Source organism: Trachymyrmex cornetzi, unplaced genomic scaffold (genome assembly GCF_001594075.2).
Source record: "Trachymyrmex cornetzi isolate Tcor2-1 unplaced genomic scaffold, Tcor1.1 scaffold16, whole genome shotgun sequence".
Taxonomy (NCBI): domain Eukaryota; kingdom Metazoa; phylum Arthropoda; class Insecta; order Hymenoptera; family Formicidae; genus Trachymyrmex; species Trachymyrmex cornetzi.
Genome location: NW_017296201.1, coordinates 4028331 through 4051918, shown reverse-complemented (window position 1 = coordinate 4051918; position 23588 = coordinate 4028331). Strand labels below are relative to the sequence as shown.

The window sequence follows — 23588 nt, the reverse complement described above, 5'->3', positions numbered from 1 at the left end:
GGAAGATTGAAATTAACGTGCAAAAATATCAGTATTTTAGTTATATAATGTTCAAACATTCTTCCTTTTTTAATTGAACTTTACTGATTATCAGTGCAAAGTATGCCACTGAGTAATTAGTGACTATCCACTGATTCAGATTTAGAGAGTAACGTACATTTTCACGCAATATGAAAGTATTCTTAAGCCCGCGGCACACGATGCATGTTTTCCTGCTGGATTGCTTGCGTTTTAGTAAATCACTGGAAATTCTGCGTTCTGTGTGGTGTAATTTACTAAAACGCAAGCAATCCAGCAGGAAAAAAAGCATCGTGTGCCGCAGGCTTCATTGTTAGACAATCTTCTTAGAAGTTTCTTAGACAAATCCTTAGATAGATCGTATCACGCAAGGAAGTGATAAATATTCTCATATTCTCAGAACTATACTGGTCGTCACGATGTTTACTGTTGTAACGTAAAAAGCGTCTCGTAATGTATAGTATTTATTGGTGAGAAAAACATACAAATTCCGATTAATGATATCAAATGGCGTAAACGAGAACTTCGCATAGTGTCGCTAGTTGGACGCGGAGATGAAAAGTACTCATAATTTAGCATCGTATACGGGTTAGGATTGGATAAGCAGCCGGTATTTGCTAATTACGCGTCTATCAAGTCCCGTATGTATTCGCGACGCTTCTATAATTGATGCAGTTCACAGACGGAGTACGTGCTAATAAAGCGCGTCCTGTCAATCGTAAAAAAAGAAACCACGCAGTGACGCACGTGGCTAATGAGCTCTTAGTCATTCGCGCGATTCGCGAACGGGTATTATCGCGCGGATTTTGCGGGTAAATCGTAAATTAGGTCCATCATATACGCGGGCGACGCTCGTTGCTTCTCTGCTCTCGGCATTAATCGAACGGTACTTCCCGTATAGGCCCGATTAGCGTCGATTAATACCGGCTGTCCTCGCTCGCTTCCCGGTAATCAGAATTTTTTCGAGGAAACGGAACGATCGTGTACCGGCCGTCAGAATTTTTCCGCGCGCAGATAACGATCGTGCGCCGGCAATTAGAATTTTTGTTGGGCCCGGATAAGGATCGTGCCCGGGCGATCGGAATTTTTACGAAGATCGTGCGGCGATCGTGAGCGTCGGATTAAATCCACCACATAAGACCGACTCAAATCCGATCTGTTATCGTTATCGCCTTAATACATTTGTAGAGAAATCGATTCGCAAGAATAAACATCTCTCTAGCGGCGGTGAGAGAACGCAGAGATAAATTAAGCCCACACTGTTAAATCTATAGCGTCAAATTTAACTTTATGTAAGTCGTCACTACTCCTACTCAATATATCGTTATTTTATACTGAAACAATGGTTAAATTTGACGTTATATATAGTATCAAGTTTGCTTTAAATAACGATATATAATAGGAATGGTGATTCAAGGGAATATAACAGAGTAAAGGCCTTAAAAAAGGCTTTTTTGGTCAATTTTTTTTTAAGTAACTATAAGTTCAATTATGTTAAATTTAACACTAAAGATTTAACAGTGCAAAAAAATTATAACGTGAAGTTCTAACATGAAAAGAAATTGAATTTCGGAATAGGGGCAGATCCGGGTTCAAATCCCGGCTGGAGTAATATTTTTCGCAATAAAATTATTTGCAAGTTAAGATTCTAAGATGCCTATAATATGAGCATCAATATTATTAAATTGCTTATTAATTTTATATGTAATATTAGATAATACTCTAATTCTGTTAGGATTATATTTCAAGATTAAAAATTAAATTCGGCGCGCAATTTATATAGGATTGGATACGAGTATGTAATACATACCAAATTATTTAAACACTAAAAATCCAGCTTGACTGTTTAAGAGTCTTTATTTTCTATTGATTGAAAATCGAATTTTTTCGAAAATGTTTTGTATAGATTATTTCCCGACTCTATAGCTACCTTATTTATCCGCGACCGGCGGTAAATCACAGGGATTGATTCTTCCCGGTGGTTACTCCGACCAAACGTATTGTTCTCCCGTTGCTGGGCTAGCAGCACATACACGCGAACAGGGTAATGGAAGTCTAAATGTCAGCATAAATATTCATCGGCCTCGCGCACACTGCAAAACGATCGCGTTGGATTTCCGTTATTTATGCTCTTATGGCCGTCGCGTTGCGGTGAGGACCGTATTCTCAAATATCCGTCTGAGTTCGCCTCGGTATCGAGAGGCGGACGGTGGCGCTTTTATGCCTGCGTTAAAATTTTATTGTCGCCTCGAACTCGCGCGGACAATCTCGACTCGCGGCCCGTATATCATAAGTGGGCGTAAAGTGACATCGTTACTTATAAAATCAATTGTCATTCGCGGAACATGTTGTCGCGAAACGCGCCCTCACGCCAGATTGTTAAACGAAACTTTGTAAGGGATAACGGCGGCTTTCATAAACGAAGGTTACGCGCGTAAATACGGAGCCGTAGTCAAATACGACGTCAATCGAAGGCGGCTAGACCACTTGTATGTTTGGCGCAATGGGAAAATTATGTGTGTCGTATATCCACTTCAGCTTTTTTTCGCCCTTATTCTGTCCCAGTCTGTGATTTATCGCTCGTAATGTTCTACATTCTACAACTTGCCTCATATAATCCTTAGTGCTTTAAACACACAGAGCTTTAAATATTTCTTTAATCGTGTCACATATAAATCGCAAGTTGAAGAAGTAGTTACCGTTTATAATTATAAGATCGAAAGTATAATAATTTCGATATCGAAAGCAATTTCGTTTTGATACTGTAATGCGGATACAACGTATCGATGTATCACTTTTACGTATCTCGACCTAACACGCAATTGCAATTTGTTTCATTGGCGTTTGATCGCGAGAACTCCCAACAAGGCGTGCCGAAACACCGCATTGTACCGTGCACGTTGCATTCAATCGCATTTACGATGCCACTTATCGTAAGTGGCGTATAAACGGCAATAAGGTCTCGATCGCCTCTCGGCTACCAACTAATTCCGCACCGTTTATGGTTTTGATAAGCGTCTTGTATCTTCGATGACGTGTTTACGAATGCGACGATTCGTCCAATTTATTAAATGAACGTGAAGCGATTGAATACTCATTCGCTCAAGATATACGTGACAAGTGTGACAAGTGCGACGAAATAGTACGAAATGTCAGACCAGATACATATTTCACAGATTATCATCAAATTGTCTCGCTGTATTTCCGCGGACAATAAAATGAGTTCTACGAAATGAGATTAATATACACAGAAAGAACGATTTTGCTGAAACACATCTACAAATTTTACTAAATATAATAAGCTTTAAAAATAACTTTGTTGGATCATCAAAATAATTACGTAAGAATATCAAGTATGATAAGCAATGCTGCAAAAAATTTTGACATTCTATAGCAACCAGTTTAAAGGCTCGTATCTTCTGGTTTGCATTTAACTAAATACTACCGCAAAACAATCCTTTCCATGCAATCGTATTGTATGATCGTCTCGAGATAAATATTAAATACCTAAAGATGTTTTAGCTTTAAACTTTTTCAATAAACATTTTACGTTTAACATTTATCGAAAAAGTGTAAAACTAAAACATCTTTAAGTGTTTAAAAAATAGAGACGAGAATAAAATATTAATAATTATATTTTAATAGTAATATAATTTCTTAATTAATAAACATAATTTTCCTTCTCCTTCCGATGAGTCAAATCATGGTGTTCAACCGATAAAAAAGATCTCTTATTGTACTTAGCTAACGGTACATAATGTAAAATGTCGATATAACGACGTATCTGGAAAATGTTAAGTGCCGCTTTTCAGAGCCATGCTGTAAAAAATGTCTCTTTATCGGTCTGCTTTGTAAATAATCGTGCACGCTAAACAAACGTAAAACTATTCCGGGGAATAAAACGGAAAGGTGGGAAAACAGATCGTAAAGCGCGGGCGAGTATAATTATATCGCGCGAAGCGATCAAAATATGCCGAAGTAAAAATAGCAGAATAATGAATAATAAAACGCGTAAATTTACATATATATCAATTATAGTAATGTCATTCGTCGCGAGAATTCAATCAAAAGCGGCGTACTTCTTTAACTCAATCGTTCATACGTTTATTTTTTTTAATAAGTATCTATTTCAATGTCTATGTCTATCATCAGTTAGGATTATATCAAATAATCCTAGCTGATGAAATTAAAGCTGATAAAATATTATTACGTCAAGAAGAGAAAGAAATTTTATATACTCCCTTTCTCATATCTTTCCATATCCATGTCAAATAAATCAAAACTTCACTAAAAAAAAAAGTATCTAATTTTAAGATATTATGTTATTATTAATGTAATTATTAATATTTTATTCTCGTCTTTATTTTTTACACTTAAAGATGTTTCAGTTTTAAACTTTTTCAATAAATTTCATAAAATGCTTATTGGAAAAATTTAAAACTAAAACATCTTTAAGTATTTAAAAAATAGGGACGAGATAAAATATTTTAATATCTTAAAATTAAACACTTCTTTTTTCAATTACTATAAGTTTAAAAATTAAGTTTAATGTTAAATTATTACATGAATGACATAAATCAAAAACTGGATACAATACACACAAAAAATGTGTGTCAACAATTATTATTCTCTGTTAAAAGTTTAATCGTGTTAATGCAAATACAACAGCTATTATAAAATTGAAAATACGGTAATATAATACAGAATTTATTTTATTGGTTGAAGATCTCGCCTAAAAATATTCTCCAGTATAATATACTCTGCAGGTACATTATCATTAATGCCAGGCAAAATGTATTATCTGCCGACGCGTAAGGCATCTCCTCTCGCGAGACTGAAACTCGTAAACTTATCGTGAACGTCTTTATAATAATGACTTTGCAGAAGACGGAAGCCCGTCACGGTTTCACCCGTTAATCGCCGTTTAATTTGCACCTCTCGCAACGGTACTTACCGACGACAAGATCGTTTGGTGTAAAAGGCTATGTTAAGTCGCGAATAAACCGCGTCGAGAAAAATCGTATCGCGTGGCTCGCGTCTGAGCGAAACATCATAATACGAAACGTTTGTATAAGATAAAACTAAATAAATTAACCGAATAATAAAACTTTGTGGTAAATTTCGGACGAGATAAAAGAAACACCGTGCACATTGCAACGGTAATGCAAATTTCAAGATGGAAATCGCAATGGCAACTTGTAGCCGGTTAGTGTCGAATGCACGGACGCGTTCACCGTAACCGAAGTATGATATTGCAAAAATTCTCCGATAACGACCCTTCCCGTTATGAATTATGACACTCCAGCGACGTTAAACCCTAGAACGATCATGGTATTCGTATGTCAAGTGACCACAATTCTTATGCATTGTGAACGTGTATAACTAATGTATGGTAACTTTAATTATAGAAATGCATAATTCATTTACGACTGATGCCGACATAGCGACGAATTTACCTCACTTTATATTCAAGCAGGTGTCCTCCGTCAAGCGGCAATCCACCATTTTACAGACAATTCTTTCACCTTTGACAAACGATTAATTATTACGTCTCGCGAAACGTTTCCGCATACGACGGACTGCAAATTTGAATGTGCATCATTCGCTGATATCTCTATGCAACCGAGATGGTGTAAACGCTGACGTACGATCGCGATATGTTGTCGCAGCGATTTAGCGATTTACATTTGCGTGACATAATAGCGAATCACAATCGCGAGAGAAGCAATTTCCATTTCCACGCGATGCCGAGATATAATGACCGTTAATGAGATCTTCGAGCAATCGTCGTACCGCTGCATCCAATTAGTCGCGCTAAGTTACGATAATATCTCGGCCGCGAAAGAGCATCCACGTCGTAAGTCACGCCTACGAGAAATGCGGTTTCGATGCTCGGGACGGTATCATCGATCGGCTGCTTAAGCGCCTCGATACGCGTTATCTTGGAAGTAAAATGTTTACTATGAGATAAATATGTGCCTATTAAGAAAAGATCTATAACGTAGAGGTATCAAAACAACGCGTGCTATTTTAAGCTCTCCATCCTATTTACGTGCTCGTCGATGAACGTTGACTGATGCTAATATTTGAGTGGTACTTGTGTACTATATACATGAGTCTTGATTAATGTTCTTAATTTTCCAGAAAAATAAAATCAACGGAAAAATTCTAACCTTTATTTCATTTTTTTTCTGAAAAAAAGAAACTAAAAGATTTTTGAAAAAAAAAACTATATCACAGACACACGCAATTTGTTAACAATTTTAAAAATGCACAAAGCAAGCATTCTCCAATACAAAAAATGATTAGGTACAATGAACAGAACAAGGAAAATAGAATTAATTATAAGGAGTTAGGAAAAAGTCAGAGATCGAATTGTCTACCTCGGCTTTATTCTTAATAATTCTGATTCTTTATGTTCAATTCTTTTCTTCACTCTAAAAAGTAATGTGTTTTATTCTTCTCCCCATGTTTTAAACACTTAAAACTAAAACATCTTTAAGTGTTTAAAAAATAGAGACAAAAATAAAATATTTTAATATCTTAAAATTAAACATTCTTTTTTCAGTGTTATCTTGTTCATTTTTTGAGTTTTAACAGTACTCGTATCACTTAATTGGCTTTTTTAAATATCTAATATTTTAACAAAAAAAAATTCTTAAACTCTAACAGAAATCTTATAAATGGTCACGACAATGGCATTTAATGTTGAATTACTTATTAGAACACATAAAAGTGAAAGAAATCTGGAGTCTCTTAAAATCTCTCATTGACGTAGGGAAACGATAACGCTGAAATCGTTAAAAAAAAATATTCGGAAAAAAAATATAGTAATGAAAAAAACTTTTCTCTCAAAATTTCTGAACATTTTTCTGGAGCTACGAACACTAGTCTCTATCTTAATCGAACAAGTGGACCATCACGTAATATAACGTTAAAACTACACAGAAAAATATCTGGTTGCAAATGGATGAATCAGAAGATTCTGATCATATCAATCAAAATTCCGGTTATCTCAACTAAAATTCTAGGTTTAATCAGAAAATTCTTATAAATATTATAATATTCTTTCCGATTCGTTCATTTTCAACCAGAATTCCAATTAATCCAATCAGACAGTTTTCTCAGTATGTTAAAATAAACTCGAATTCTTATTGTGTTTACGATTTCGACGTGGATTTCATCCGCGAGCGCACCGCGTCTTCAAATTCCCCTTCCCTCGAGAATTCTGTCGGGCGGGATACACAAATCGTGAAGAGAAAGTGTCCACAAAAACGGGAATTATAATGCTCTCGCGGTGTATGCCACCCGTCTTCCCGCGTCGAGTATTCCGTACTTAAATTTGAATACGCCGACGTGTCATCGAAGTGCTTCGCCGTCACTCGGAGATGCGCGTGCTTCTTCAGCACGGTATTTCACTACTTGTAACTCCAACATCGTCGCGAATGCTTCACCGGTTTATTTTTCATTCGAATATTTTCGTTCTCGTAAGGGCTAAGATGCGCGTGTGGCTCGTATCTTTTGTCAACTCAAGTGACAACGGCACCCCATCTCGTTCCGGCATCTCGACTTCTCAAAGCACTTAACGAATCGTTCCCAATTATATCGTACGGCACGTCAAAACGCTAATTGACATGGAACGTAATAATATCGTCTGATGTAATCTCGAAGTACTGAAATACTCCAAAACATCTGATTGCTCGCCTCGCGATGGATCAAAATTACCGTGAGTTAATAATCGTAAATAGAAATACATGGTAATGAGGGTAGCATCAAAACACCATAACACTGTAAATAGAAATAATTATAACATAGGAACGTGTACAAATAAGTAGTAAACAAATATTTCATAAGTTTCATGTTTGAACTTTCATGTATGCAATTAAAATTTATCTTGACGTCGAGATCAGATTCGGACATCGCATCGTTGATAAGCAGACCATAGGAATTCAGGAAGTACGTCGCGCAAAATGATATATTGCTTCCTGAAATAACAAGACATCAAAACATAGACTCGCTAGCGCGACACATGAAAAATGAACCGTAAAAATAAAACTTCCAAACAGAACAAATCGCTAAACATGTCAAAGTACGATCAAATTCTTACGACGCACTTAAGTTGACTAATCTGAAGAGGAAAAAAAAAATAAAAAATCCGAAGGATAGGAGAAACCCGGTTATCAAATCAAAGACAGCTTACCGGCGAGGCCATGAAAATGCCTGTGGAATTGGATGGTATAGTTTATCATTTCTAATGATGCGTCTAAAATCAAGACTCGTTTATACGACGCGTTCAGACAACGTGATTCATCCACCGGGCGATCATTCAGGGCGAGGCGTGCAAATTCACCGCATGCCTCGTCGGACGCACGCTTGTCGGCTTAAAATGTTAAGGCGGATAAGCAGCCGCGACGAAAACGCGACGGGATTTCGCGCGAGATGGAAAGACGGACAGCTCCGTCGGAGGACTGTCATGCGCGGCACGCGGCATGACTAATTAATCCTAAGCCCTACAAAGAGCTATTTCGGTCGATCAGTCGTTGATCGACTTAGCGATGCTCGTAATTATCGCGACCGTGACGAACCCGCCGTCGTAAATCGCCGAGAAAAGCCGGCCGGCGTGATTTCGATCGCGTCTCCATAGCCGGTTGTTCTACCTCAGATAAATTTATCTCGTTAATTGCATCGCGATCGACCAATCGACGGGCTCGCACCGTGCCATTGGTTCGCGGCGTGTGCCGGTAACGGTAGGTGAACGGTACCGTAAGAAACCGATCCGGCCGGTTCCGTCGATATTGATAATCGATTTTTTGACGATCGGCGATTTCATTAAGAATAGAAGGTCCTTTATAATCCTATAATAGAGGGTACTTTCCATTTGGTGACACAAATCTACATAAATGTCGTTCTATTTTTGTTACTCACTGGATTGTCAAGAAAAATAGAATGATATTTGTGTCAACTCGTGTCACTAATGTCTATTTCTACCAATGTAGATTAATTTTAATCTCAGTTCAACTCAGTCCAACAAATGGAAACAAGCATAAATGGAAAATATCCTGAATTTGTCAAAATTTTGTCAAAACAAGAGACAAATATATATATTGTCTCTTGTCATATAAGATAAATACTAAGTACTCTAAAAGATTTTAAGGAGTGATCTCTCGTACTAATTCAATTTTTTAACGATCGTCGACGATTTCATTAAGAATAAAAGATCCTTTAAATCTTATAACAGAGGTAACGAGCAAAAATGGAAAACACTCAGAATTTGTCAAAATTTTGTCAAAACAAGAGTGAAAAAAAATATATATATATACTGTCTCTTATACATATAAGATAAATTCTAAGTAAGTACTTTAAAAGATTTTAAGGAGTGCTCTCTCGTGTAGTAACTCAATATGAAAACTTTATGTGATCATATATTTGAAACGGCTTAGTTTCGCAGGATGTCAAAGTTGAAGAAACAATTTCGGTTTTTTTTTTTTCAAAAGTTTCGAAAACCACTCGAGTTATTTTAATGAAACTCAGCATATCATGTTTCTTTGTATAAGAAATCACCCCTAAAGTTTTTTAGATACGTAGTATTTTTGTATGCTATCTCAGTCTAACTGTCTTACTTATTCTAACTCACTGACTAATCAAGAGTTTATCATCTCGTGACCAGATTCTTTTATAAGTCAAGTCTCTAGTCAAGAAGAGCTTATTGCGCCACACTTTCGCGATTTCCCACGGTATCCAGATTGCATGTTAAAATTGATAATAGAGAATTTGAACGGTGGATTACATTCTTTCCTCATTAATCGAATCAATCGAGACCGATCGCTTTATTTCCGGTTGACGTAATAATTCATTAATAGGTTGAGAAAAAATCGGCAACAATCGTACGCTGTGTGAAATACCAGAGAAAATGATTAATCTCGCGGATAGCCGATAATATATTGTCGCGAGAATCTTATAGATACGTTGTGTTAAAAATCGTCAGCTAATATCTCTTGACGATTGATAGAAGATCGTTCCGCGCTTTCCTCGATAACGCAATTAAATATCTTCGAGGGGAGAAGAGAGGGATACTAGACTCGACTAATACGATCTCGTCTGGTGAAACTCTGAAGAATATTATCAGACAAGTCGTTATCGAGCACATTCCACAGATAAAAGACAATAATCATTCTTCGCCTATCCTTCTGCGTCCTGACAGGACGCGGCGCCCGCGTGGGTATCACGAAAGAATACAGGTGCGACTGTCTCGATAGGATATTTCTATTGAAAGCACCGTTCATTGCTCCACGTAAGATGGTCACTTCTCGATGGGAACGACGAGGAGGCGCGTACGACGTGGGCTTGACGTATATCTCCATCGTGGCGTTTGTCATCGCGTCCACGAGATCGATGTTCCCCGCGAGCGACGGCGACGTCGAAATGAAAATTAATGACTGGCGAATAATGGTCGTGTGAGAAACGACGATAATTTGAATTTCCATCGACTACTTAGTGGATAACTCTTGGCGACATTCAGCCGCACATAAATTTCGTGCGGTTAGACATAAATTATTAGACGCGGTTTCACCCAATGTATCTCCTCGCAAAGATCGTACTCGCAGTCACGACATTCATGAACAGTCGCGAACAGTGTGGCTGAAAATAGTCGTTATTTGTATGACGACAGTCAGTAGGCAGGATCTCTTTTCCCGTTCTACACTGTACCGTCATTAGCCACCCTTAGATCCGCCACGGCGGATCTGCTACGTTTCAAATGTCCCGACAGTATCTCCGGCCGCATCCGCGTCTATAAACACGAACGGAAATATACTCTACTCTCCCCCGCGGCGGTTGCCCATTCAGGCAATACGTAGTGGTTAGTTTCATTCACAGCTAATCCCCACCCTCGTGGATTCCGCGCGTTTAATACGCGTGCATGTTTTCGGCCGTGCGGACGGACGTGGCTAAACAAACTGTACTGTACTTAGGTCCCTCACTTATAGCGGGTTTGGACCGATCTGGATTGGATTAATGATGTTGCATGCTCTACTATTGGTAGAACATGTAATGTCAATTAATAGTAGAGCGTATACGACGTCGTTAATCTAATCCAGATCGGTTTAAACCTGCTGGTGAAAAATGTTATCAGGTACCTCACTTAGGTCCCTCCGATTGGCGGCGATGAATTTTACATTTTATGATGAAACCGAAGGAAAATCATAATTAATTTCGTCGGGATAAAAAACGTCGTGGAATCTGCATTGTCATTGTATTGTCACTCAACGAAGGCCATCAGTCGGGAATAACGCCCCGATCGGTGCTCCGACTTGCAACGATAAAATTCTTGTCGCCCAAAAAAAAAAGAAGAAAAAACACGACGTGCACTCGAGTCGCCGATTATAACGTAATTGAATGGAGATTACAACGTAGATCGTGCGTTGATTGCTTCGGATGATTTTGTTATCGCTCTGCAATTATATTTCTATACATTTCTCATCTCTATCGTCTTCCCGCTATAAAGCAATTCCATCGAGTTTAAACATAATATTGCACAGATATTTCAAGAATTTCTATGAATACCCTGTGTATATATGTATATGTATATATACATATCTCTCTGTCGAGTAGTTAGATAAAACAGAGCTTGAAATATATAGCATCAGATTTTTTAAATTTGGATCCTCTGATATTGTTCTTTTAGGCTACATTCCAAAACTTCCTCTCCGAGGAAAATTTTATTCCATGTATTCCAATACAAAGATGAGACAGTCAATAATACTATCAGTATTAACAAATATTGACAATATTACTGATCGTGTGTGGTTAATATTGATGAATTGATGTAGAATACTGACCTGGATTTTAATTCTCCTGCATCAGTGACTACATTTACACGGCATCCTTAATCGAGTTCAAATAACATCTGTAGTTATGAAACTGATAATCATAGCTATATTCCTGTGACAAATGGAATGACTGTGATTAGCCAATTTTATAACTACGGATAATGTTAAACTCGGTTAAAGATGTCGTATAAATGTAATCAATATCGCATTATTTGATTATCCATATGTCACAGTATGTCCCAATCAACCAACACAAAAATGTTAATTTTAACATTTTTGCATATATGTCTCAAAAACTATACGTTTTTAAGTTAAAATTAATATTTTACTTTTTACAGTGTACTGCTCGTGTAAGATTGTAAAAATACTAAAATATTGCTGTATACTGTCAGTATTACTGATTCAATATTACTGATCAGTATTATTAACCGTGATCAGTATTATTAACCGTGTATAGGATCATCTTAAGAGGATTGATCAGAGTCTTTCCTTTCCACGAAATGAAAGACCTCGGTTAGTTGATTCTCTTATGCTTTATGCGTTATACAAAGATCTGTGCTCCAGCCTTATAGCTTGACATTAGTATCGAGTCTTTGCATTGCAACTGTAATAGTGATTAACGGGATTGGAAAGTGAATCTGCATGTAAGGTAAAAAGCTGAGTGATATACTCGCTTTGACTCGTTTCAACGAATCGTTTATGTCCATACACGCGCGCATCTATAATACTTTATACGAAGGGGTAAGACCGGTTTAGAAGTGAGATGAGCGACGTGTCATTGCTCGCGCGAGCAGATGAAAAAAATTCCTGAAAGCCACTATTGACACGTGGTAACATGTTGCATGGAAAATGCGTCGTTCATCGTGATTCTTTCCGGATAATGCTTACTGGAGTGACTGGAGTCGACGTCTAGACGCGCGCGCATGTCGGATGTGCACTTCATTGCACACTACGTGCAGCCGTCTCTCGCGGGCATCTAAGTGTTATACGTGGTATGTACGCACGTATAGAAGGGAACGAATCGAGGCGCATGTAACACGTGCACGCGCACAGAGGCGGATCCGCACGCCCCGCGTCGTGCAAAACCAATAGTAAAATGCGACTTAATAGATAGCCGTCATTTGCGTCGCGGACAGTGGCGATTAATAAACCGATCTCGCAGAAGCAGTTAAGTGGCTGAGACGTCGCTTCATTAGGGATAAAAGGATTCGACAACTTCATGCGCTTTGGATCCTTCTGTATTGAGATACCGTGAAGGTGCCATTTCGTGAAACAACACTGAAAACGTCAGCGTGGTCACGTAGTCTCACTTTGACGTTTATAGTTGTTTTCCATTTTCACACAAGTGATACTGAGTCTAAATAGTTATATAAATATTTTATGCTCACATAATGACGTCACTACTTGCTTACTTTGGTGACAAAGTTATCGCATAACAACACAGATTTATAATCTCACTTTTAATGTGATTTAGCAAGAAGTTCAATGAAGCATATGATTTCGAGCTTGTGTAGATTGTAGTAAAAAAACTCAGTTGAATCTCACTTTGTCAGAATAAAAAGGACGGTGCATTCAACTGAGTTATGACATCATAAATGAGAATTATTTGAATTTTCATGTAAATGGAAAGCAATTAATGTCTAACGCTAAAAGTTGGACTTATGTAACTTTCAACGTTAGCTTGCTCAGTTCAAGAGATCGAAGTTTAAGTACATACATGATACTCCTTTTCATGCATTTTCACTGTTTGGCGTCAATTATTTGTCATATAACCTATTTCGATACCGAAAACGAGTATCATGAAACACGAAAAGGTACTTTAAACACTTGACGACGACAGAAATGTGTAGCGAGCACGAAGCCGTCACGCGCAGTAAAAACTCGTTGACTATATTTCGCGAAAGAGGATGTAAGAATATTACCTCAGGGTAGACGATTTTACTTTTCGCTCCGTGAGATCGATGCGGGTGCAGGTGGGAGGAGGGGACGCCGAGCGCTCAGAGCGTTAATAAATCGACGGTCGCGCGCCGTGCAATCAAATCCACCGCGATCGGCCTCTGCAATCTGCGCGTACGCGTACGTGAAATCGAGAGGAAAGGGGGAGGAGAGTACGGAGATGGGGGACCGGGAAGCTGCCGAAATTACAGCCATTATCGCGATAGAGGTGAGAATCGACCGATGTTTGCTTAACCCGATCGGAAATCGACGAGAGGTCGAGCACGATCTCCTCCCCCGATTCCGCGTACCGATTCCCGAAAGGGGAGAGAGGGGGGGGGAGGAATAAGGGCAAACAAGGAGAGCGTTGTTCACCCCGAAAGATGGGCGGACTGTGCCGTTTAACCCGCGAGTTAACGGGGCGTATCCCGCGAAACGGTGCAACCACGATTTACGATCTCACGTTTCACGCTCGCATCGCCTGTACAAGGTGATTTCACTCAATCGTGTTTTCTTTTAGGTAAATATTACTATAAATAATTAAAACGAGTGGAGTTTGAGAAAAAACCGTAAATTCGATATCGTTATACAATAAATAAATAAATAGATCTACACTGAGGTCCGTTTCTATCAATGTGGATTAATTTTAATCTCGGTTTAATTTACTCTTCTTCTTTTTCTAATCTTTGAAACTAGAAAAAGATGAAGAGTAAGTTGAACGTCCCGAGATTAAAGTTAATCTACAATTGATGGAAATGGGCCTGAGATAAATATTCTGGTTAAACCAATAAAAAGACCCAACCAGAATGGTATTTTTGTGAAACAGAATTTCTAGGTATTATAATCAGAAATTCTATTTGGCCTCACCAAAATGTCATTCTGATTGAACCTTTTTGTTAATTTATCATAACCAGAACATTTTGCTTTGTATCGTTAGATGCTTATTACAATTTATTGTGGAACGAAAATGCGTGGTCGTTTAAAAAAAATTTCTAATTGAAAATGGACAAATCAGAATTTTCTGATTAAATTTATTAGAATTCTAATTGAGATAACCGGAATTCTGATTAATACAATATATCTGGTAAAATCTACCAGAATTCTCATTTTTACCAGAATAATTATATCAATCAGAATTCTAGCTATCTCAACTAGAATTCCAGAAGATTTAACTAGAAAATTCTGATTCATCCATTTTCTATCAGAATTACTATTTAATACAACCCAACGTTTTTTCTCAGCGTATCAGCGACTTTCCCTTTCGATCTCTCGCTGTTTTTCTTTATCTTCACTCGACGCGCACAACTCACGGATTTATTATTTCTCACAATGGTATACGATGATCATCGTTGAAATACGTTAAGGTTGAATGTCTCCCTCAAATTGTTTACGTCGCACGCGGCCGATGACGTCGATATAGAGCCTCTCACGCACGCGTCTGCAAGGATATCGCGTTTCCCGCGTGCGTTTTTTCCCTTTTTTTTCTTATCTACTCAAGACTAGTTAGAGCTCAGAGCCTCGTTCCTAGCTCGTACACTTGATTATGTTAATTTCGACACGCGGCGGGAAAAATTAATGGCGCGACTCGGTGGCGGTCAATCAATAAATTATCTTGTCAATGATTCTGCAAACCTAACGAGTGAATAATTACCGCGAAATATTTTCACTCAGCCGTGAGAACAGATCCAGATCGATCTGCTATTTTCTCGGCTATTTTACTCTTAGCTTATATATAATAATTAACAGAAATATATACATTACTACGTCTTGAGTTCATATGTCGAATACATGTCACGTTTGAAAATATTCAGATCAAATAAGTATGTAAACATTTGCGACGTTTTACGTCATACTTAATCATTTACACGTAATTACTTGAAAACACTCACCAGAAAGAAGCAACGTAGAGATTCCTGCGTAGCTGCAACTCAAAGTGGATCGAAGTGTTCAGTTTCTGCGACAGCAGCACCACGGACGTTAAGTTTTCCTCGATGTCTAACGAATTCTTATGGGGATTCACGATTTTTCAGAGGACGATTTGTCGAACATCTTGAACAAAGATCCGGTCAGACGTAACGATCATCAAGATATTTACGAGCGGCTCGTGTGAAGTAAAAAAGGAGCGAGCCGTCGCGCGAGTTACTTGACGTGTACACTCCTCGAGATATTATTGTCGACGGGTTTGCTTTCGAGATCTAAGCAAATGGATTCTCAAGCGTATGAGCTTCGAATATAACGGTACCGGACGTTTCGCGCGTTCGCTGATCGTTCAGAGAAATATCACTCGATTCTCTTCTTATCTCGGAGACCGTCCAGACAAACTAATCGAAAAATCCATTCGCCTTGAACCCCCCCGATGACTTTCGCCGTTTCTCAAATCTCGCACGACCTCCATTCACTCCTTGACGTAAGTCTAAAATACTCTCTCGCGTCGCATCGATATCCCTCGTCGGAATGCATAATTATCGGCGTGGCTGTTCTCCTCGGACTTCCGAGAAAATCACAGATGGGCATTCGCGAGCTTCCCCGAATCGCGTGGGTCACGAAAGATCGGCAGGGCGTCCCACTGGACGAATTTCAAAGGCGAGTCGCGACGGGGTCCTCTCGCATGGCACACTTAACACACGCGAGAACGCGTGTAACGTTACGCAAATACAGACACGTTTGATCGTAAATAGGCAGATACGTTGACACCAGCACCGAGTGACACCAAAGATCCGTATCGAAGTCACGAGGCACTTTGTTTCTCACCGCGGACACCGCGGTAACGAGAGGCGGGAAGAGGATCGTAGGTGAAGGAAGCGCCACAGGCACGTTATCTCGGTGTGTAAACGCGCTTCTCGCTCGTTCTTGCCTCTAGTTTCCGTTCCTTCGGAGAAAGAAACGCGAGACGCATAATTTACGTGCATTACGCGAGATATATGATGGTCCCGATCGAGTGGAGAGAACTATACGTTACTTCCTTCCGATCGCGTCTCGGCGCTGATGCCCTCCGGCTGCAACGACGCCAGATGGTGCCTCAAATATTGTCCTCTCGTATTTGGGAGAGTTTTGGGAATTTATTTCACCTCTCTGGTGGATTTTATTCACCTTCTTCTTGAGATTATATGACACCTGATTTAGGATTTGGAATTTATTGTTACTCTCAGATTACTTTTTCAATTTCTTAATAAAATTCTAAATAATTCTATCTTATTTTTTTTAACTTCCTGATATAACTGTAAATAATTCTGGCTATCCCAGCGTCCTGTCTTTCCTTTGTTTATATTCTTCACTGAGAAAATAATGAATCGTTGCGATTACACTGTCACTACGTTCCATGCGCTATCTTGACGCTCTCGGCAATAAAATAGCGACTGTCGATCACACGATGACGTTACGTCGATACCCGGCTTGTCGTAGTCACAACATCGCTCTTAGAGACGATCGATGGTGTCAGATCACTCATCGTTTGTCACCGTCGAAGTCGGGGGAGTCGCGTTGAAAATATTTCCTGCGATTTTTCCGCCAATCTCTTCCGCAAAACCAGTCGATCGTGAAACTCGTCGGAGAAATCGTCGTCGTTTCGGAGATAGGACAGGATTTTCTCGATCGCGCGATCGACTTAGCGCAATTGCCGATAATGGACACGTGTCTTGCGGCGTTCTCCTGTTTTTCCCTTTTTTTTTCCACCGTCGTGCATGGAGAGAGGACGACGGGATATCGCTGGCGCCGCTGCTCGACGTTTTCTGTTCACTTCCTCCCGCGAGAAAACCACCTTCGGGTCGGTCCAGCGCGCAACAACCGTCGTTTACGTAACCAAAGAGCGTTGCGTTAAATCCTCGCGATGTCGCGGTTTCGTGTGCGGTAGCAAACTGTTGTCTGTTTTTTATTCCTGCACTGAAACTCTCTTTGTCGCTTTCATCAAAACATATATCTATCTCTGCTCAAGTTCCAAAAGTGTACTAGTTCAGCCACAGAAAAGACCTCCATATACATGGGAAACGACTCCGCCGTCGCACCGTCCAGCTGTTCTGTTTCTGTGCTCCGAGTCTTTCCTCGCGAGATCGAGATGTCAAACTGGTATCGCGAGCGCAAAAGATCGCGACATACGGAGCTCGATAATTACGACACTTCACAGATTTTCATCAACGCCCGCCAGCAGATCGAACTTGGAGAACGAAAAGTGTCCTATTCCTTTGATTATCCCTGGCACTCCGGTCGATCGCGATCACTTTCACGAACTTCGTTTTTGTTGTTTTCGCTCATTCGGCGGAAATCCGCTGCCTCTTCGGAGTGACGAATCGTCGGCGCGGACTCGCGACTCGGAATCCGACACGCCGTGAAATCGGAACCGATACGCGCTGTAATCCGTCCTCGACTCCTCGACGTCGAGAGACCGGGAGCGGTGGTACTCGCGCGGAAATCGGGAGTAGCACTGACTCGCTCCGGCCGAAGCGACGCGGCGATAGGCAAGATCCTCCCGCTTGCGTGCCGCGCGCAGCGGCGACTTTTCTCGAGGGATGCGAGTCGTCGGCAGGGTGAAAGTTACTTTGGCCGGATGATCCTTTCACTGACGATGTTCAGGCGCGCTTTCTTCTTCTTCTTCTTCTCAATTTTTTTATTGGCACTCGCCGAATAAAATGGCGGCGAAGAAAATCCGGCCAGCGAACAAAGTCTCTTTTTCGAATGTGGCAGTTATAAAGTTTAGACGCGCGATGAACTTCCCTTCGTAAAGCCGGCGAGAAAACGGTGGAATACCCAGCGCATATATATTCGGCGATCAAGTTCCTCGTGAGAATATAACGACACGTCCCGTAGCGACACGGCAGCGAACCGATATCGCGTGATCCCGTGCCTCATCGATCGAGCGATCGGTTCTCGCTAATCGTTTCTCGACACGGCGATCCTCTCCCAGGCCGAATGTTACGACCGTTACGCCCGTAATGCTCCGCTCGGGGTGAGCCGCGGCGTTTGCCCGGTTTGCCGCTCGTCCCCGTACGCGCCGGGCTGACGACTCGGCGTCCTCGGCGATCGACGACGTGTACTCCTGCGATCGTGAGTATCGTGACCAGGTCGGCGGGGCGACGCATGGCCATACGGCGGAGACACCGTGAAAGCACCGGCGATGACCGTCGCTGACTGGCGGCGCGGCGCGAACGTGAGTCGAGTGGTGAGTCGTGAGCGTGAACGACTTGTGGCTTGCGCGCGTTGCGAGTGCGATGTGCGATGTGCGATGTGCGCTGAGCGCCGGATCTCGCTTGAGCGGCTTGAGTCTCGCTACGACGCGACACGAGCGCATCGGCATCAGTCGGCTCTCCTCTCACAAACCGCCGCGCCGGCACCACCACCCAGACAGAACCCCAAAGCCCGGCACATCGCGCACTCCCGCCTCCCACTCCGCCGCGGGCATCATCTTTCCCCACCATCGCGTCGGGATGCCGGCATCCCCGGTGCCCCGACCACGGGATCCCACCGGCACGCGAATAACAAGCGAGTTTTTTTCGATCGGCCCCGCGCGTCTACCCTCTCGAGTCTCGATCCCGAGGTAGCTTCTCGTGCGAAAGTGTAACGCCTCGATCCACAGATTTACAAATATCGTAAATTCACTGTATATTATTCGGAGGACGATTATTCATCATTTATGTAAGCACATGGAAAAGGAGTCGTATTCTAATGGAGAAAATGAACAAATTAGAATTTCATTAAACCTATTATAATTCTAGTGGAAATAATCAGCTGTTCAATCATGATGACCGGAATTCTGATTGATTAGAATCTACTGGCTCGTTAATTTTCAATCAGAAATTTTTCTCTTAATGCAATTTACTTACACTTGACTTATTCTTGAAGAGCCACAAAATTATATTTATTTTTTCTTAATTTATATAATTACTAAGTTTAAGCAGCGGTAATTGTAACCGAATTGAGTAGTCTATGCAGATTTTGTTATGATGATTCGACAAAATACGAATTTCTAGGTGACTTGCAAGTTCACTTTGTTGTCCACTTTGTTGAAACGATATGTATATTAAATATTTATTTGCACCTATTTGTACTATGATTACGAATACTTTCAAGCAAGTAGTGATCCGAATACTTATTATTTCTACTTGTGCATGTAAAGTATCACTTATCGATGAATAGAATTGGAACGATAAATGTTTATAAAATCCTATTTTTCCATTTCTTTATCTCCGAAGCGACAGACATTTATACAAATAATACACAGTTATTGTAAAATTTAAAACACATGTATTTATCGATGATAATACTTTTCGGGGTACTTGAACCTTCATTGGTAATGTCGTCATTATACTTCCACCCGATATATCGAAAGTGCTTGGTATAGAAAGCGTGAAGCGTTTCTCCCCGAAATTACACGATGCTCAAAAAAATCGCAAGATCCCAAACAGGAAGGTTTGTTTTCGCTCGAATCCGGCGTGTATGTTTTAAACACCGATTGATCCTCGTACCGGGCCACCGAATTAACTTCGCACATCGATTATCCGCGATAACATCGGCACGCTCGCGGGTATATATATCGCGCTCGCACCTTCGAATCCATCGTTTATCGCGTCGATTAACATTTCGCAGACTACGCGACACTCTTGCACGTTTCACAATTCACGGTTTCGTGTCTTCCCGGCACGGAACCGGCAGGTTCGACGCGCTCCGACCGAGCGGCCGGGATGCACCTGTGGATACACGATGCACAACACCCAGGGCTCTCCGCGCATAAAACACTGCCCCACTCTTGGCAGTGGTGGTGAACGACGTCAGACCAATCTCCGGCCACGCGAACCGTCTTAAACTACTTATTTCTTAGCGAGAGATCCGCTTATCTCGATCCTGAAACCGAGACCTCGCTCTTTCTCTCTCTCGCTCGCGTTCGCGCGCGCTAAAAATACCGCGAAAGATTGCTACGTAGAGGCACGCAAATTACCGGTCTGCGCTTAATTGCGGCGAAATTACGCGAGATTTAATTTTCGTTAAACTCGACCCACGTTTAGTCCACGTCTCTCGAAAGCTGATATTCACCGTTCACTATATTAAGAGGTCTATCTACTTGTGCAACGTGGACGCGCCGGTTGATGACTGGTCAAGAGATATTGTACTGATAATTGTACCCTCGCATACACGTATTTATCTTTACTTTAGAAGAGGAACGTACAGTAATTTCATATTGACAATGAAAACATTTAAGATTGACAAAATCTACAAGTATAGAATCTTGTAATTCGCAAAGATTGAGATTATTAAAGTGATTGCACGCTCCTTCGTTTTATCTCCTCTCTAAAACTGCCGTAAGGGATTGGCGTAATCTTCGTTGATGTATCTATAAAATTATCACCGCGCGCGCTCGCGTCGCTTAGCGTGTTAGACCCTCGTTGAAAGCCAAGGTGTATTCGCGTTCTACGAACTGATTTACGCGCATTTACTTCTGGAATTATGACGGTCCTTAGCGCGAATAAAGGCGGACAAAAAGTTACGCACGACGGTTGAGCGGTCTCGAAAGCGTCGCCGGAGCATCGCTAAGTATCTGCGCGAATTTATAAGGCCGCGATGTGGCGCGAGAAAGGACATAACAAAATGAGTCGTAAAATATGACACTGCCCGAAGCGCTTCCTTCCTACACATACGCTGCGCGCGCACGATCGATCTTGCTCCGATATTACGGGGGTCCTTATCTCATCTTTGGAACTCGTTTAAGACCCGTTTCGGCACCTCAGTTCTCCCGATTGCGTCCACTTCAATTACCGACGCCCTTGTTCCAAGAACGGCCCACGTCCACCGCGGAATTTACGGGTCCTGCCAAATTTACTTTTGCGCTTTTGCTTTAAACGAAGCTTCAAAGACGTTCTTATGCAACGGCATGAATGTCACGTTTTAAAACGCCATCTCATTATATAAAAAAGAGGCAGTAACTTATACGGACAAACTTCAGGGGATGGATCTCCCACTAAAAGAATCAACTTTGTTAAGGAATCTGTGTTTGCCGATACAGATTTTAAAGAGCTACGTGTGTTCTTATTCGAATCGGCTTCTTCTTTTTCGGAAATTAACCGGCATTTGCCACAAGGAAGGCAGTACAAAAGGAAAGAGCGAAAAAATGTAATTTAAAGTCTTCAATAGGAATGCAAAACTTGGTATATAAAAAAAGAATACAGTGCACGATTTTGGTTTGGCGGGCACACTGACAAAAAGTCTTCGGACTGAAGCCAACATCCATTCACCTCGACCGAGTGATCTCCAACGATCTTTCAAGACTGATTTGAATTGGTTGAGGTACGTAATTGGTTGAGTGGCAGCATTGCACGTGACTACTATAAGTCAACATTGTTACCTTTTTATTGTCTTTGCAAAAAAATAAAATCAAAAGATATGAACTAGTATTATCAGACGTCATACATAATGGGGGACGCATAGCTCCTTAAAATGCGTCGAAGGACCAGGTTCCTTAACAAAAGTTGATGCCTGATTTATGCTTCGGTCTTTCCTTACAAAAAAATTCACCGAACTAGGCGTTAGCGATCCGAAATGACACTTAAATTGAGTGTTAACTTCCAAATAAACCTCCATCTTGAGGATTAACACTTAATTTGAGTGTTATTTTGAACCGCCAATGCCTAGTTCGGTGTATTTTTTCGTAAGGATTAATACTAAAATTCTAAAATTCAGCCAATATGGAATACAGATTTCAATTAGGACCAATTAGGACTGGCAGCCCTATTGGCTGAATTTTAGGATATTAGGATTAAAACCGAAGCATAAATCAAGCATGATTCTTTTGATGAGATCTACGATCCACTAAAGTTTGTTTCAGAGATCCTGAAACACCCTGTATAATAACGATTCATAAAAAGTGAGCTTTTCTCTGATTCTTGAGTAAAACGTTAGTATCTAAATGCGCTAAGAAGTTACGCTATGGCATTCGACTTAACCTACAGGTATCTCCGCCAATAACGGAGGGATCTATTCCCTACATCGTGCGAAAGAGCGGCTCGAAGATCGGAGGCGAGGCTAGCCGCGATTCGTGACTCTCGCGTGTTAATTTGGCAGGGTTTGCGTGCCGCCTGTATACTTAGCCGCATAGATAGGCATGCACTTAACACCTGTGAGTCCGCGCGACTCGCGATAAGTATACGCTGGCCAGCCGGCCGCTCACGAACGGCGTAGTAGACGCGGATATCTCATGCGAGAGAGAGGCGTGTATATGTTCATTCCGGCGGAAAACGGCGGCGGGTTCTGCGCCCCGGGTTCGACGGGGTGTTAAGTTCACGAGCCGCGTTAAAGCGCCGGATGTTTCGCGATGCGTGCACGACCTAGCTCGATTGCTGGTAACCAGCGAGGAGTTGCAAACGTTAACGCGCACGTGTTGACGTAAAGCTAAGCGAAATATGCGGATCGGATCTCTCGTACTTAAGAAAACGCGCGATTCGAGGCCGATGACCGGAATCGATCCTACGATTTTCAACATCGTCCGCAAAGCTATATACATTAGAACACTTTTATTTTATAACATTATTATCTATTACGTTAATTTGTAATTTGGGTGTTTTTCAGCAAGAGACACGGATTATACAGTGTATAACGCAATAAATTGTTACATTTTTATTTGCTAATATTGAACAAAAATGAAATAATTCAATAGTAAGAGGTAAAAAGAACTAAGAGCCACCGCTAGTTCTTGAATATTTAATGTCTTGTAAATTACAATATTTGACAAACGTTTCATCCTTACATTAGGACCTTTTCAATGTTAATATATAAACAATTCTTATGTGCTGAATCTAAGCTCCTACTTTGCATCATACGTCAATTCTC

The 23588-nt window shown here is 40.8% G+C and overlaps 1 protein-coding gene across 1 annotated transcript in view; it reads right to left on the bottom strand.

Annotated features, from left to right (window-relative positions):
* The window catches only part of LOC108758714 (uncharacterized), an 81825-nt gene extending 65041 nt beyond the window's left edge, over nucleotides 1–16784 (bottom strand). Inside the window, exon 1 of the mRNA XM_018503790.1 lies at nucleotides 15671–16784. The gene's annotated coding sequence lies outside the window, so the exon portion shown is untranslated. The remainder of the gene's footprint in view (nucleotides 1–15670) is intronic.
* Between the last annotated feature and the right edge of the window lie 6804 nt (nucleotides 16785–23588).